We start from the raw sequence: 13,030 nt of genomic DNA on the forward strand, positions 1-13,030 counted from the left end.
AAGACCTTCATTGCCTCCTTACCAGACCCAACAATGGAGCCACCTGGTGCTGTTCCCCAAAGAACATCCTGCTGTTCAGCCACCACAATTTTACTATCCCTGTTCTTCCACCTTCACTTCTGTCCAAGTCCTAATCATCACTGAGGAATTGGTGATTCACTGGAAATTCCAATGGCTTAAAAGTCCAGCAACAACGAATCAAAGTAACAAAAACCTATGGCAGAACCAAAAGACAAAGCAGAAAATATTTTTATAAAATTGAAATGAGGAAAGCTCCCTAAACAAGACACAAACCCCAGAAGGAATAAAAGAAAAGAGAACTAGATTTGAGTGCATAAAAAATGTAAAATAAGTGAACAATCTGAAAAGGAAATCAACAATTCCATTTATAATTTATCCAAAATGAATCAAATACTCAATACAAACCTAACCAAGGAGGCAAAAGACTTGTATGCTGAAAACTACAAAACATTACCAAAAGAAATTAAAGAAAACAAAAATAAGTGGAGGGATACCCTATATTCGTGGGTTGGAAAACTTAAAATTGCTAAGACATCCATACTACCCAAAGTGATCTACAGATGCAATGCAATCCTTATCAAAATCCCAGTAGTATTTTTTTCAGAAATAGAAAAATTCATCCTAAAATTCATATGGAATCTCAAGGGACCCTAAGTAGCAAATACAGAAGAACAAAGTTGAAGTACTCACACTTCTGGATTTCAAAACATATCATAAAGCTACAGTAATCAAAACAGTGTAGTACTGGCATACAGACAGACAAGTAGACCAATAAAAACAGAATTGAGAACTCAGAAATAAGCTCTTGCATATATGGTCAAACGATTTTCAACAAGGGTACCAAGAATACCCAATGAGGAAGGGACAGTCTCTCCAACAAATGGTTCTTAGGAAAATTGGTATCCACATGCAGAAAAATTACCTAACACCGTATACAAAACTAACTCAAAATGGATCAAAAATCAAAACACAGAAGCTACAAGTATAAAACTCTTAAGAAGAAAGCACAGGGCAAAAGTTCACAACACTGGATTTGGCAATGATTTCTTGGATATGACACCAAAGGCACAAGCAACAAAAGAAAAAAATAGACAAGTTGGACTTGATAAAAATTCAAAACTTTGTGTATAAAAGGACGATGTGAACAGAGTGAAAACACAACACACAGACTGGGAGAAAACATTTGCAAATCATAATATTCAGAATATATAGAAATCTCCTGAAATGCTACAAAAAAAATTCAAAAATGGTCAAAGGACTTGGGTAGAAGCTCCTACAAAGAAGATATATAAGATACATGAATGGTCAATAAGTACTTGGGAAGATACTCAACATTATTCATCATTAGTGAAATGCAAATCAAAACCACAATGAGAAATCACTTCACACCCTTCTTGTATCAAAAGAGAGAAAGAAAAGAAAGAAAGAAAGGATCCAATAGAATAACTGACGAAGGAGAGGAAGCAATGAGTAAAAGAAATATTTTAAGGAGGAAAAAATTAGTGAGCATGTTTGATGTCTTGATCTGGGTGACAGTTACCTGACTGTATATTCATGTCAAAATTTATCAAGCTGTACACTAAGATTACACCTTTTATTTTAGGTACCTCAATATAAAAAAAAATTAAGTTCCAAAATACACACATACCCATCTCCCATCTTTAAAAAAATGAAATAAAGTAGGATTAAGTTAAAAAATAAATTTAATAGCATTATTCTGCTAATAAACAGGAAAATATGCATAACCTCCTTATAAAACAATATTTCTCTCAATTCTCTAAATTAAACAAGTTTTTTTTCCACTTTCAGATATTGGCAAACTTGAAAGACCAATTGTATCACTGGGGACCTGGCAGGAAACAGCATGCTGGATTTTAAAGAGACTTTATTGAAGGGACTATGGACAGAGAGGTATGAATAGTGTTAAGGGATTCAGTAAAGGACACTGAGGTATCAGGCAACAACAGTGGGAAGACATTACTGCCCCCAGGCCCAAAGAAGCAAAGAGAGGAAACCGAGTTACAGGAGCCTGGTTGAAAGACAGAGGCATGGCAAAGGGGTTCTGGACAGAAGCCACAGCAAAGCAGGGAGCCACGGGAGACACAAGCAGCTCAGCACCTCTCTCATCTCACCCTCAAGCCAGAAGGCAAGGATGACACAGTCTGTAAAAGTCAGCCTCCCAGAATCACAGAGAAAAGCAGACAATGAATCTGGGGACAACAAGCTGCATTTTAATGATAACCCATCTGAGAAAAAATAGAAATAGTTAACAATTTTTAAACACAAGTATTAAGTGTCTAGTTGTGTTATTATCATCATCCCCATTTTACAGATAGGAAAACTGAGGCACAGGAATGCTATACTATTTGCCCAGAGTTCACACAGATATTACATAGAGGAGCTGGCCCACTAGAGCCCAGGTTCACTAATCACTGCACTCCCCTGCCTCTTTTGTTTTCCTCCTCCCCTGTTGGTGAAGCATATATTGATAAACAGTTTGGGAGGGCAGTTTGACTCCTTTAAAAAACTAAGTACCTTATAAATAAAAAAATGATCTGACCCTGCAAGTCTATTTCCAGGTAACTTTGTTCAGAAACACACAGTGTGCAAGGAGATGGGATATTCATTTCATGCAGTATAACCGGAACAGTCCCACCCCCAGCTCCAAGGATATTTCCTGCTTAGATTAAGCCAGTCACGGTGGCTGGTCTCTTTCCCTCTATGGTGGTTGGTGTAGAGGGAGCATGTGACACTTCCAGCCAAAAGACAGGAGAGAAGGTCTGTTATAGGGTAGAAGAGTCGGGCCTCCACATTCCTACGAGTGAGAGTATTCCATCTACCCCAGGATATTTTCCTCTCAGGTGGTAGCATATAGAATTCTATCACCATCTTGAACCCCAAAGAGAATGAGCCTGAGGATAAGGACAATGATGGGGACATCTGTCTGGAGAGGAGGAACCTGGAACCCTGGAAACCTTTTCTATCCAGTAACTGGCTCCTCCCTGGGGCCCTCAAGTTACTCTAGATCTCTGAGTGTGGGAGATGTGACTTTTTTATTGCTTAAGCCAGTTCAACCTGGAGTTTCCAGCAAAAATGCCCTAACCAGTACAACTAGGCTGCCATTAAAAAAGGAAGCAAGTACAATGTCACTTGTGAAGTAGTCTTGCAGAAAAATTAAAATAATAAATAAACAAATAAATAAAATCTGAATCTGATCAATTTTCTCGATCCAATATCTACTTAAAACACATGCAAGAGAGAGAGAACACAGTGACACAGAATACAGCCAGAAAAATCCAGATGTGGAGAACTCAAGGACAAACTGGGTTCTTCAATAGAAAAAAAAAATCAAGGAAAAAATGAGATGGAAAGAACTTATAGATCAAAAGAGATTTAAAAGACCTATCAACAACCAAAACTGGACAGCTACATGTAAGAGAATGAAATTGGATTGTTGTCTAACTCCAAACACAAAAGTAAACTCAAAATGGATCAAAGACCTGAATAAGTCATGAAAACATAACACTCTTAGAAGAAAATACAGGCAAAAGTCTCTTGAATATAAACATGAGCAATTTTTTCTTGAATACTTCTCCTTGGGCAAGGGAAACAAAAGCAACAATGAACAAATGGGACTACATCAAACTAAAAAGCTTCTGTACAGCAAACACCATCAGTAGAACAAAAAGGCATCCTATGGTATGGGAGAATATATTCGTAAACGACATATCCGATAAGGGGTTAATATCCAAACTATATAAAGAGTTCACATGCCTCAACACCCAAAAAGCAAATGACCCAATTAAAAAATGGGCAGGCTGAAGAGACACTTCTCCAAAGAAGAAATTCAGATAGCCCACAGGCACATGAAAAGATGCTCCATATTGCAAATCATCGGGGAAATGCAAATTAAAACCACAATGGGATATCACCTCACATCAGTTAGGATGGCCAACATCCAAAAGACAAGGAACAATAAATGCTGGCGAGTATGCAGAGAAAGGGAACCCTCCTACACTGGTGGTGGGAATGTAAATTGGTTCAACTATGGTGGAAAGCAATATGGAGGTTCCTCAAAAAAACTAAAAATAGAAATACCATTTGACCCAGGAATTCCACTCCTAGGAATTTACCGGAAGAAAACAAGATCCCAGATTCAAAAAGACATATGCACCCCTATGTTTATCACAACACTATTTACAATAGCCAAGACATGGAAGCAACCTAAGTGTCCATCAGTAGATGAATGGATAAAGAAGATGGGGTACATATACACAATGGAATATTATTCAGCCATAAGAAAGAAACAAATCCTACCATTTGCAATAACATGGATGGAGCTAGAGGGTATTAGGCTCAGTGAAATAGCCAGGCGGAGAAAGACAAGTGCCAAATGACTTCACTCATTTGTGGAGTATAACAACAAAGCAAAACTGAAAGAACAAAACAGCAGCAGACTCACAGACTCCAAGAAGGGACTAGCAGTTACTAAAGGGAAACAGAGTAGGGAGGATGGGTGTGGAGGGAGGGAGAAAGGGATTAAAGGGTATTATGATCAGCACACATAATGTAGGGGGGCCACAAAGAAGACAAGTAGTGACTCTACAGCATCTTACTACAGTGATGGGCAGTGAATGAAATGGGGTATGTGGGGGGGACTTGATAATATGGGTGAATGTCGTGACCACAATGTTGCTCATGTGAAACCTTCATAAGACTGCATATCAATGATACCTTAATAAATAAAATTAAATTAAAAAGACATATCAACCAGTCACAGCTGTGGACATTAATTGGTTCCTGATTCAGACTGTTAAAGTTTATGACATTTATGAGACAATTAGAAATCTGAACACTGAGTGGATAATTGACAATATTAGGGAATTACTACTTTTTAAAGCTTATAAATGATAAGGTGGTTTAAGTTTTAAAACCAAAAAAGTCCTTACCTTTGAGGCATACATACTGAAATATTTATAGATGAAATGATATGATGCCTGAGATTTACTTCAAAATAATGCACAAGTGGAAGAAGAGATATATGGGATGCAGATCAAACAAAACTAGCTTTGAGTTGATTGTTGTTGAAGCTGGGGGGATGGGTACATGGGGGCTCCCATTCCATCTCCTTTGATATATATTTACAATTTTTCATAATAAAAAGTTTTGCTCAGAAATAGCTTCTTTCTCCTGCATTATCAAATTCCAGCCCCTTTCTACTACACCCTTCACGGAAGCATGTAAACTCATTTATCTCTCAACTTGAAAAAAAAAATGTTTCTTGGACTTCCCACCTCCAAACAAATGCCACCACATTCCTCTGTCACCTGCTCAAGAGTTATCCTCACCCTTAATTTCACTCCCTCCCTGCCCACATGCCAGTCAGCCACTCCTGTCTGCTCCTGCTCTGTCCTCACCACTCCGCACTGCTCTTGGCAAGGCTCCCAGTGGCCTCCAGGTTGCCATGACCAACGGTCACAGTCACGGTCATTTTTCTATCCAGAGTTTACTAACACTCTCAGCCACTTTTGATACAGGTGATTACTCCCTCCTCCTGAGAAAACTTACTTCTCCAGCCTTTTGTGACACCACCCATACCTGGTAGTGCTCCCACTCAGGCCACTCCTCCATCTCACTTCCCAGGTCCTCCTCCCTCCTCTACTTGACTCCAAGGCTCCTCTATCCTGGACCCTCTTCTCTTCCTCCAATGCATACTTGTCCCCTTTGATTCTAGCCATTTCCCATAGCTTTCACATGCTCTAGCTCCCAGACTTCTCCTCTGGGCTCCCTACTCAAGCGTCCAGCTGCCTCCTTGGATACCACGGAAGGCGGTGGTTAACAGTGTGACCCAGCAGCTTCCAAGCTATGTGATGGTGGGCAATTAATTAACCTCTCTGTGGCTCAATTCTCTCAGCTAAGAGGGAGGGATTGTAAATACTCCATGGACCCTCACACAGTCATTACGTGGATTAAATGAGTTAATGGACAGAAAGCACTTAGAACAGTGCTTGGCACAAGTTAAGCACTCAATAAACTGTAACTATTATGACACCTCCTGGGCATCTCAAACTTACCATGCCTCAGGTGGAACTCTAGGTCACCCCCACTAGTTGCCTGTAGAGGAGGAAGAAAAAGTTCCTCTCCAACTTTCCCCATCTCAGTAAATGGCACAGCTTCTCACCCATGTGTTCAGTCCAGAAACCTGGGAGATGCCCTTGATTCCTTACTTTTCCTCATCACCATCTTCCTGTCTACCCATCCAGTTCTTCATCAAGCTCTCTTGATTCTAACTCAAAATATATTTCAAATCTATCTCCTTTTCTCTCTACCTCCACCACCTCCCGGTCAAAAGTTGCCATCATATTCCAACTGGACAACAGCAATAGCCTCTCAGCTTATCTGTCTCTCCACCTTCCCCTTTGCAGCCAAATAGTCCTATACAAATGTAAATCACACCTCTTCCTGCTTAAACCTTCACTGGCTCTCATTTCTCTTTATGGCAAATCCCCTACCAGGTCCCTGCTCAGACCAACCCCAGATTACCTCATATATGCATTTCTCCCCTCCCTTTCTCTGCTCCAGCTTCCACTGCCTTCCTCTCTCTTCCTCTAACAAGACAAAGTCTTGTTAGACCTTAGGGCCTTTGCACATGCTATTCCCACTGCCTAGAACACTTTTCCCCCTGGTGTTCATATTGTTTATGGGCAGCTGTATCTGGGGAGGTCTTTCTGCCCACTAAGTGAAACCTCAACCTGGGCAGGAGATGGTTCTTGACTCTGATCAAGAAAGAATTCTCGAACAGGTCAGACAAATGTAGGTAAGGAAGGAATCATTAAAGTGAGAATGGTAGTGAATGGCAGCAGCCATGTGGGCAGTAGAGGGCAAGGAAGAACAGAAGGAGAAAAGGGAAGTTCACTGAACTCCTGGTCAGCATAGGGCAGATCCCTTGTCAACTCATGAAGCCAGGGTCACCTGGTGTCCAGTGTCTGCTTGAATCTGCATAGCATGGAAACTAAGCCCCTATCACCCCAGGATTTGGGGGAGCTGCAGAGCACTGGATGGAGTGAGATTATGTTTGGAGAACTTCCCCAAAGTGAAGAAAGGAGATTTTCAGGCAGGCTACTGAAGAGCAAGATCATGCAGCTGCAGTCCCATCCAGGTCTCCCAGGCAATGAGAATTTGCAAGCCCAAATCAGATCTCAGTAGCCCTTTCCTCCTTGTCTCAAGTAGAACAGAAAGAGTGAAGGCCTTAAGTCTATAAAATTGAATGAAATAGCAAAGTAACAAAGACGCCTACCACCAGGAAAGAGGTCTCTTATTAACCTCCTGACAGACTTGGAACAGCATGGAGACAAAATGCAGTAAGTTGAGCAGCAAGAAGTTTTTGTTTAAGGCAAAGTACACTCAAAGAAAGGGGAGTGCAGTAACCTCAGAGGGGGTGCACTTAAAGGCTTAGGATTCCTGTCTTTTGAGTATTTCAAGATGAGGCAAAGGGCCAAGGGTACATGGGCTTGACATGTGGTTTCATGATGTCCATCTCTAGTGAGAGACATTATGTCATCATTCATAGTCAGTCCTTTAGATATTCTGTAAGATTAACTTAACACAGGAATTTATTGATCCTTTGGTTCTCCAACAGAGTGGTTACCCTCAAGAAGTGGAGACATACCATTTAGGATTGCTTGCCCTGCCTGAAAGACAGGGTCAGTTGTTGGCTAAATACCATAAAGTATGTTAGGAATCTTACCTCCTGACTCTCTGGTTTTTGAAATGGAATCTTGGCCTTTAGATGGAGTCCCTCCTGTTCTTACTATACTGTTAATATTTTGGCATTGTTCATGATAGGCAGGAAAAATTTATCATGATGCTTGTCCCATGTCCCTGCTCTACCTCAATATGACTGCTTCCTTCTTATCCTTCAGATATTACCTTACCTGAGGTCTTTCCTTATTTAATATCTCCCACCCCAATTATCATCAAGCACAGTACCCTGATCACTGAACTTACCACAATTTGTACTTACATATTTATTTCTTTGATTTTTGTTGATGGCCTGTATCCCCACTGGAGATTTTAAAAGCCAGGGGCTTTTTTTTTTGGTTTTGATTTTTTGTGTTCCTGGCAGAACAGGGCCGTGTCATTGCCATATCCCTAGCTCTAAAATTCATACTTGGCATTAGCAGATGCTCAGTAAATATTTGTTAAATGAATTATTGTTGATTTAAAAAGAAAGTCAGTTGTGGACAAATGTGTGTGGCGCTGTGGCAACTATGAAAGTCAGTTCACAAACTTAGATGTGAGACATTATTTCCTTGATGCTGCATCCTGCTGAGGCAATTGGAAACGAATTGAAGTTCAGTCCTCCCGAGGTTGAGACACAATTCCAGAATATTCAGCAGCACCAAATTTGCTGAGCTGTGGAGGAGGAGGCTGGGGGTAGGGAGAAGCTGGACAGCACGCAGCCTTCAGGCAACGGTGACCCTTGCTGAGATAGCTCATCCTTCTCTATGATTCCTTCCATCCTAACCTGTGGCTTACACTGTGTGTGCTGCTTCGGCACCAGGGAGTATTTTGCAAGCTGCCTATGGTGAAAAACAGTAAACCCATAAGCCGTTCCTTCTGGGGATCCTGCCAAGAAGCAGGTGGCAAACCCCTCCCATCCTTGGCCATGATGCTTGCATCTGCTGAGGCATTCCCTTCCCCTCAGGGCTTCAGCTTTTAAAACACAGAAACCAGATTTTCTACTCTTAGGTCTGTCACATGCATCTCCAAGGGCAATAAGCACAAAATCCAGAGCCCAGAAAAACAGGAAAACATAGGAAGGAACAAACTAGATTAACATAGAAATACATAGAAAGGATCACGTAGAGAAATGACTGGAGGAGCCAAAATGGCCAAGCCCGGTGAGGAGGTGGCAATGTTGGGGAGAAATGGGGCCGCGGAGATGGAGAGGAGTGAATGGATATCAGAGCTATTTGAGAGAGATAAATCAATAGAACTAGGTGAGGGATTGGGCTGGGTTAGGGAGGTAGGAAGAAGGGGGCATCAGGAATGACTCCTAAGATTCTGTCTTGGGAGATGGGATGACTTCACCACTGCCCTCGGCATTCCCGCTTTGGGAAACAGCCTTCTCCACTGCACCCCCTTCATCTGACCGACTCCTACTCATTTCTCAGATCTCCATTCAAGCATCTCTTCTGCAGAGCCGCTGACTTGACCACAGGACCAGATCCCTCAGTTTTACGCTTTCCCTTTCCTTTGCATATTTTCTGGGTATAATAATTACACATCAGTTAGTATCTTCCACACCAGACTGTCAGGCCTATGAGTGGATCTGGGTTCACCCTCGCATCTCCAGTGCTAGGAACATAGTAGGTGCTCCATAAATAAAGGCTCCCAAATGCAGGCAGAGGGAGCCATATGGATCCCGCAGGCTAGTGTTCCTCCAGAGAAGTGAAGGTTGCCGGGTTTCAAAATTCACAGAACCCCCTCCACCACCTCCACTCCTCTCCATCGCCTCCACTCCTCATTAATCGTCCCCGCCCTCACCACCCACCCCGCCAACTTTAAGAATCTGTGCTTGAAGATAAGACTATAAGCGGGACACAGGGTGCACAGGTCTGGAGGTAGTAAGTTGACAAGCATTGCTATTAGCAGGGCTGTGGGAGTTTCTGAAACAGAGGAGTGAGTGGATGAAATAGGGGCTGCAGGATTAGTGGGTTGGGTGGGAAGCCTGGAAGGGAGACGTGGGCAGACCTGGGGTGGCAGAGGTCCTGACACTAGAGGTGTTCCTAACACTAGAACTATGAGATGATCGATGACCGTGCATTCCCACCTTCCACTGGGGGCCCCAGGGGCCTTCCCAGTAGGCTCTGAAGAAAATAAATACACAATCTGCGGTTGCCTGGTTAGCAGTTTGTTGTTTTGTTCAGGACTGTGTGCAAAGGTATCTGTTTGGTTTTTGAAGGAAGAAGGGAATGTTCTCAAACAGCCCACCGCCTCTGGTGGGGGCCCAGAAGCTTATCATTCCCACGTGGGAAAGGCTGCTGCCGGGATTAAACAAGATAATGTATATGAAAGTCCTGGCGGATGAATAGACCCAGGTTCAGGATCTGAGAAGACAGAAGCTAGGTTTGGAGAGGGGAGGGACAGGGACGGGGAGGAGCCTGGGTGGGAAGTCACCTAGGGGCCCCCTGGGAAAACTTCGAGGGGTCTTCGGGAAGCCCTAGGCTGCCCCAGCACAACATATTCCCCTGCCCCACCCGGCCGGTCGGCAGGAATTTGCCCTGCTGACCTCCCCAGGCGCACTCCTGTCACCATGGCGACCAACAGCGGAACAGCGGCGTAATTGTCCCTGCTCAGTGGGGCAGGTGAAACCCTGGCCACGTGACCGATACTGAGCCAGGTGTGGTGACGGGACACCTGCCGCCTCGCCACCTTAACCCATTCAATGCCGCCGCCACCAGGGCGCAGCGTTCCTGCCGCAGGAGGCCACACCCCTCGGACCCTCAGTGCCCAGCCAGCAGGGTGATGACGAAATACTCAGAGCTCAGCAGGAGGAGTCACAGAGCCCGGGAAGGAATTCGGGCTGGGTCACGCACGGCTGAGCGGTTTGGAGCCGAGCTACTTCACCTCCCGCGGCTGTTTATTCTCTCAGGAGTAAAATGAAGCTCTAAACACCCTTCCACTTCCCCGGGAGGTCCGGACTGCTGGGAAACACGGAGGCGAGTGTTGACCTCCCCGCGGAGATAGCGCCGGCTTCCGCACCCCGTTTCTGCCCTACATCACCCCAGCATATCAGAGGCTCTAGAAGGCCGCCCCTCCAGGACTTGACACCCCCTCAAGTCGACTGGTTTTTTTGCTTGTTGCCTGGCCGTAACCAGCCACGTGACCCAGTTGGGGCCCAGGACTCAGGAATGTCTCAAGACTGCGTCTGCCCCTAGACTCAAGGCTCTGGATCCTAGCAAAGTCAAGGCTCGTGGACCAGGCTCAGGTTACCGGGCTAGATAGCAGTTTGGGATGGGAGTAGGGGCGGTTTGAAATACTAACACTATGGATTGCCAACACTAGTCAATCCCCTTCCCCTCTATTCACCAATTCCAAAAAAAATTCTGCCTGATGGCCTCCTCCAAGGACCCACCTCTCCAGGCCTTGGACCAGGCCCCATCCAGGGCTCAGATGAATTCACCACTCCCCAAATAACTGCTGGCAACAAATGATCACACCACCTGGTGTGTTTAGATTCCCCAGCGACCTCAAAGCCCTCTTCAGATTAGAACAAAACACCTGCCAGGAAGATTCAAGATGGGGGCCATTTTATAAGGCAAGGCATTACTAAATGAACTTAGATCATAAAAGGCCTTAGAGTTAGGATGCTTTCCACAATCCTAACTCCACCAGACCTACCCTAAAGAGGTTGGGGAGAGGGTGTTATAACCCTGGCTATCCCAGTTGTCATCTCCTGGAGGGGGAAATGAGCCAGCCACCAAATGAACCTTCATCTATAAGCCTCAGCTAGTGCCCTGAAATCACTCCATGATCACTCAGTAAAATTACTATTGCACTTCGCACCAGATGAATAAAACATTAACTCTGGTCCTCCAAGAGCCCCCGGCCTAGGGAGGACATAGAGAAAGCCCAGTCTATCATACTGTACTGCAGGCTCTCACAAATGCTTTGAGAGCATGGAATGGAAGAGATTCCTCTCAACTGGGGAAATCAGGGAAGGCTTTTGGGGAGGAGGGGGGCAGTTATCCTGGACCTTAAAAAAGGAATAGGACTTAGGCAACTGGCTATCTAGAAGGCAGCCACAGCATCCCAGCAGGGAAAGATGTTGGGGTAAAGACCTAAAGGGAGGCCTGCAGTGTAATTCTTGGGGTGGATGGTTGAGGATTAAAAGAGGGAAGTGTGGGTGGAAAGGAAGGTAGTATCAGACTGGGGGAAACTTGGGATATTGTGAGGTTTCAGCTCAACATTAGGGATGGGGACAGGATTCTGAGCAGAATGCTACAGAAAGAACAGCTACTCCTGCAATGGTGGAGAGCTGGACTGCAGTGGAAGCTAGCTGAGACCTGAGATAATGCCATCACTGCCGACACCATCCTAGACTGGGAGGATGGCAGCCGGTCAGGTTTCCAAAAGGAGGTGATTTCTCCGCAGAACGTGCTGAGTTCTGGGCATGGGAAAACGATTGTTTATTTCTCTGTTGGTAAATAATTGGGGCGGGGAGTGTTGCTGTGTGAGCATATGTGAACCATTTCAACTGAATGCTCCCTCCAGTACAAACACCTGGTCTCCCACCTTGACTCTCATCAGGAATGGCAGACCAGACTGAGGTTCCGATTCTGCCTCTTGTACAAGTCATTTGCCTCAGTTTCCCCATCTGTAAATAGCGAAAATGGAGGGTGGTTAGAGACGACCTCTAGAGTCCTTCCTAACTTATTTAGAGTAGATGACTTTAGGACGGGTAATAGATGCTCAGTACAGCCTGCCTGATCTCCCGGCTTTGCAGCACGGCGCCTTCAACCTGGCACCATAGCGACAGCAGCCACTCCTGGTGCCTCTCACCCGCGCCCGCCCGCGGCAAATAAAGTATGGCATTCGCCCAAGGGAGCCGGCAACGAGCGGGGTCGAGCGCAGCCCTACCGCAGGGTCTCCTCGGCTTGCAAAGGACCTGGCCCTCAGCCTCCCGGTGCTCGAGCCCCAAACCCAGCATGTCCCGAGAGCAGCGGAGACAGAACTCCCAGACCGCAGGACACTGACTCCTCGAGAAGATTCTGCGCGGGGAGGGGATGGGCGGAGCTTCTAGGGGGCGGGGACCATGGCACCTGGTTCCGCCCAAGGCGTGGCCAGAGACGGGGTCTCCCGCCTATCGGCGCGGTGGCCTCGGGGTTTACGTTCCGCGCAAGGGGCGGAGCTGGAGGGGCGGTATGTTCTCTGGGATTACGTAAGGGAACGTAAGTATAAACGGGAATTCAGCGAAAGGGGCCGGGAGGGCGGGACTCCAGCC

At 45.1% G+C, this 13,030-nt stretch overlaps 1 long non-coding RNA gene across 1 annotated transcript; it reads right to left on the reverse strand.

The window, feature by feature from the left end:
• Window positions 1-12,207: 12,207 nt before the first annotated feature.
• LOC108398481 (uncharacterized) lies at window positions 12,208-12,937 on the reverse strand. The gene is made up of 2 exons (XR_001853434.3): window positions 12,667-12,937; window positions 12,208-12,403 (listed from the first exon to the last, which is right to left on the reverse strand). It is a non-coding gene; the product is annotated as an uncharacterized lncRNA (long non-coding RNA).
• Between the last annotated feature and the right edge of the window lie 93 nt (window positions 12,938-13,030).

The sequence above is a fragment of the Manis javanica genome, chromosome 10 (genome assembly GCF_040802235.1).
Source record: "Manis javanica isolate MJ-LG chromosome 10, MJ_LKY, whole genome shotgun sequence".
In the NCBI taxonomy this organism is placed as follows: Eukaryota; Metazoa; Chordata; class Mammalia; order Pholidota; family Manidae; genus Manis; species Manis javanica.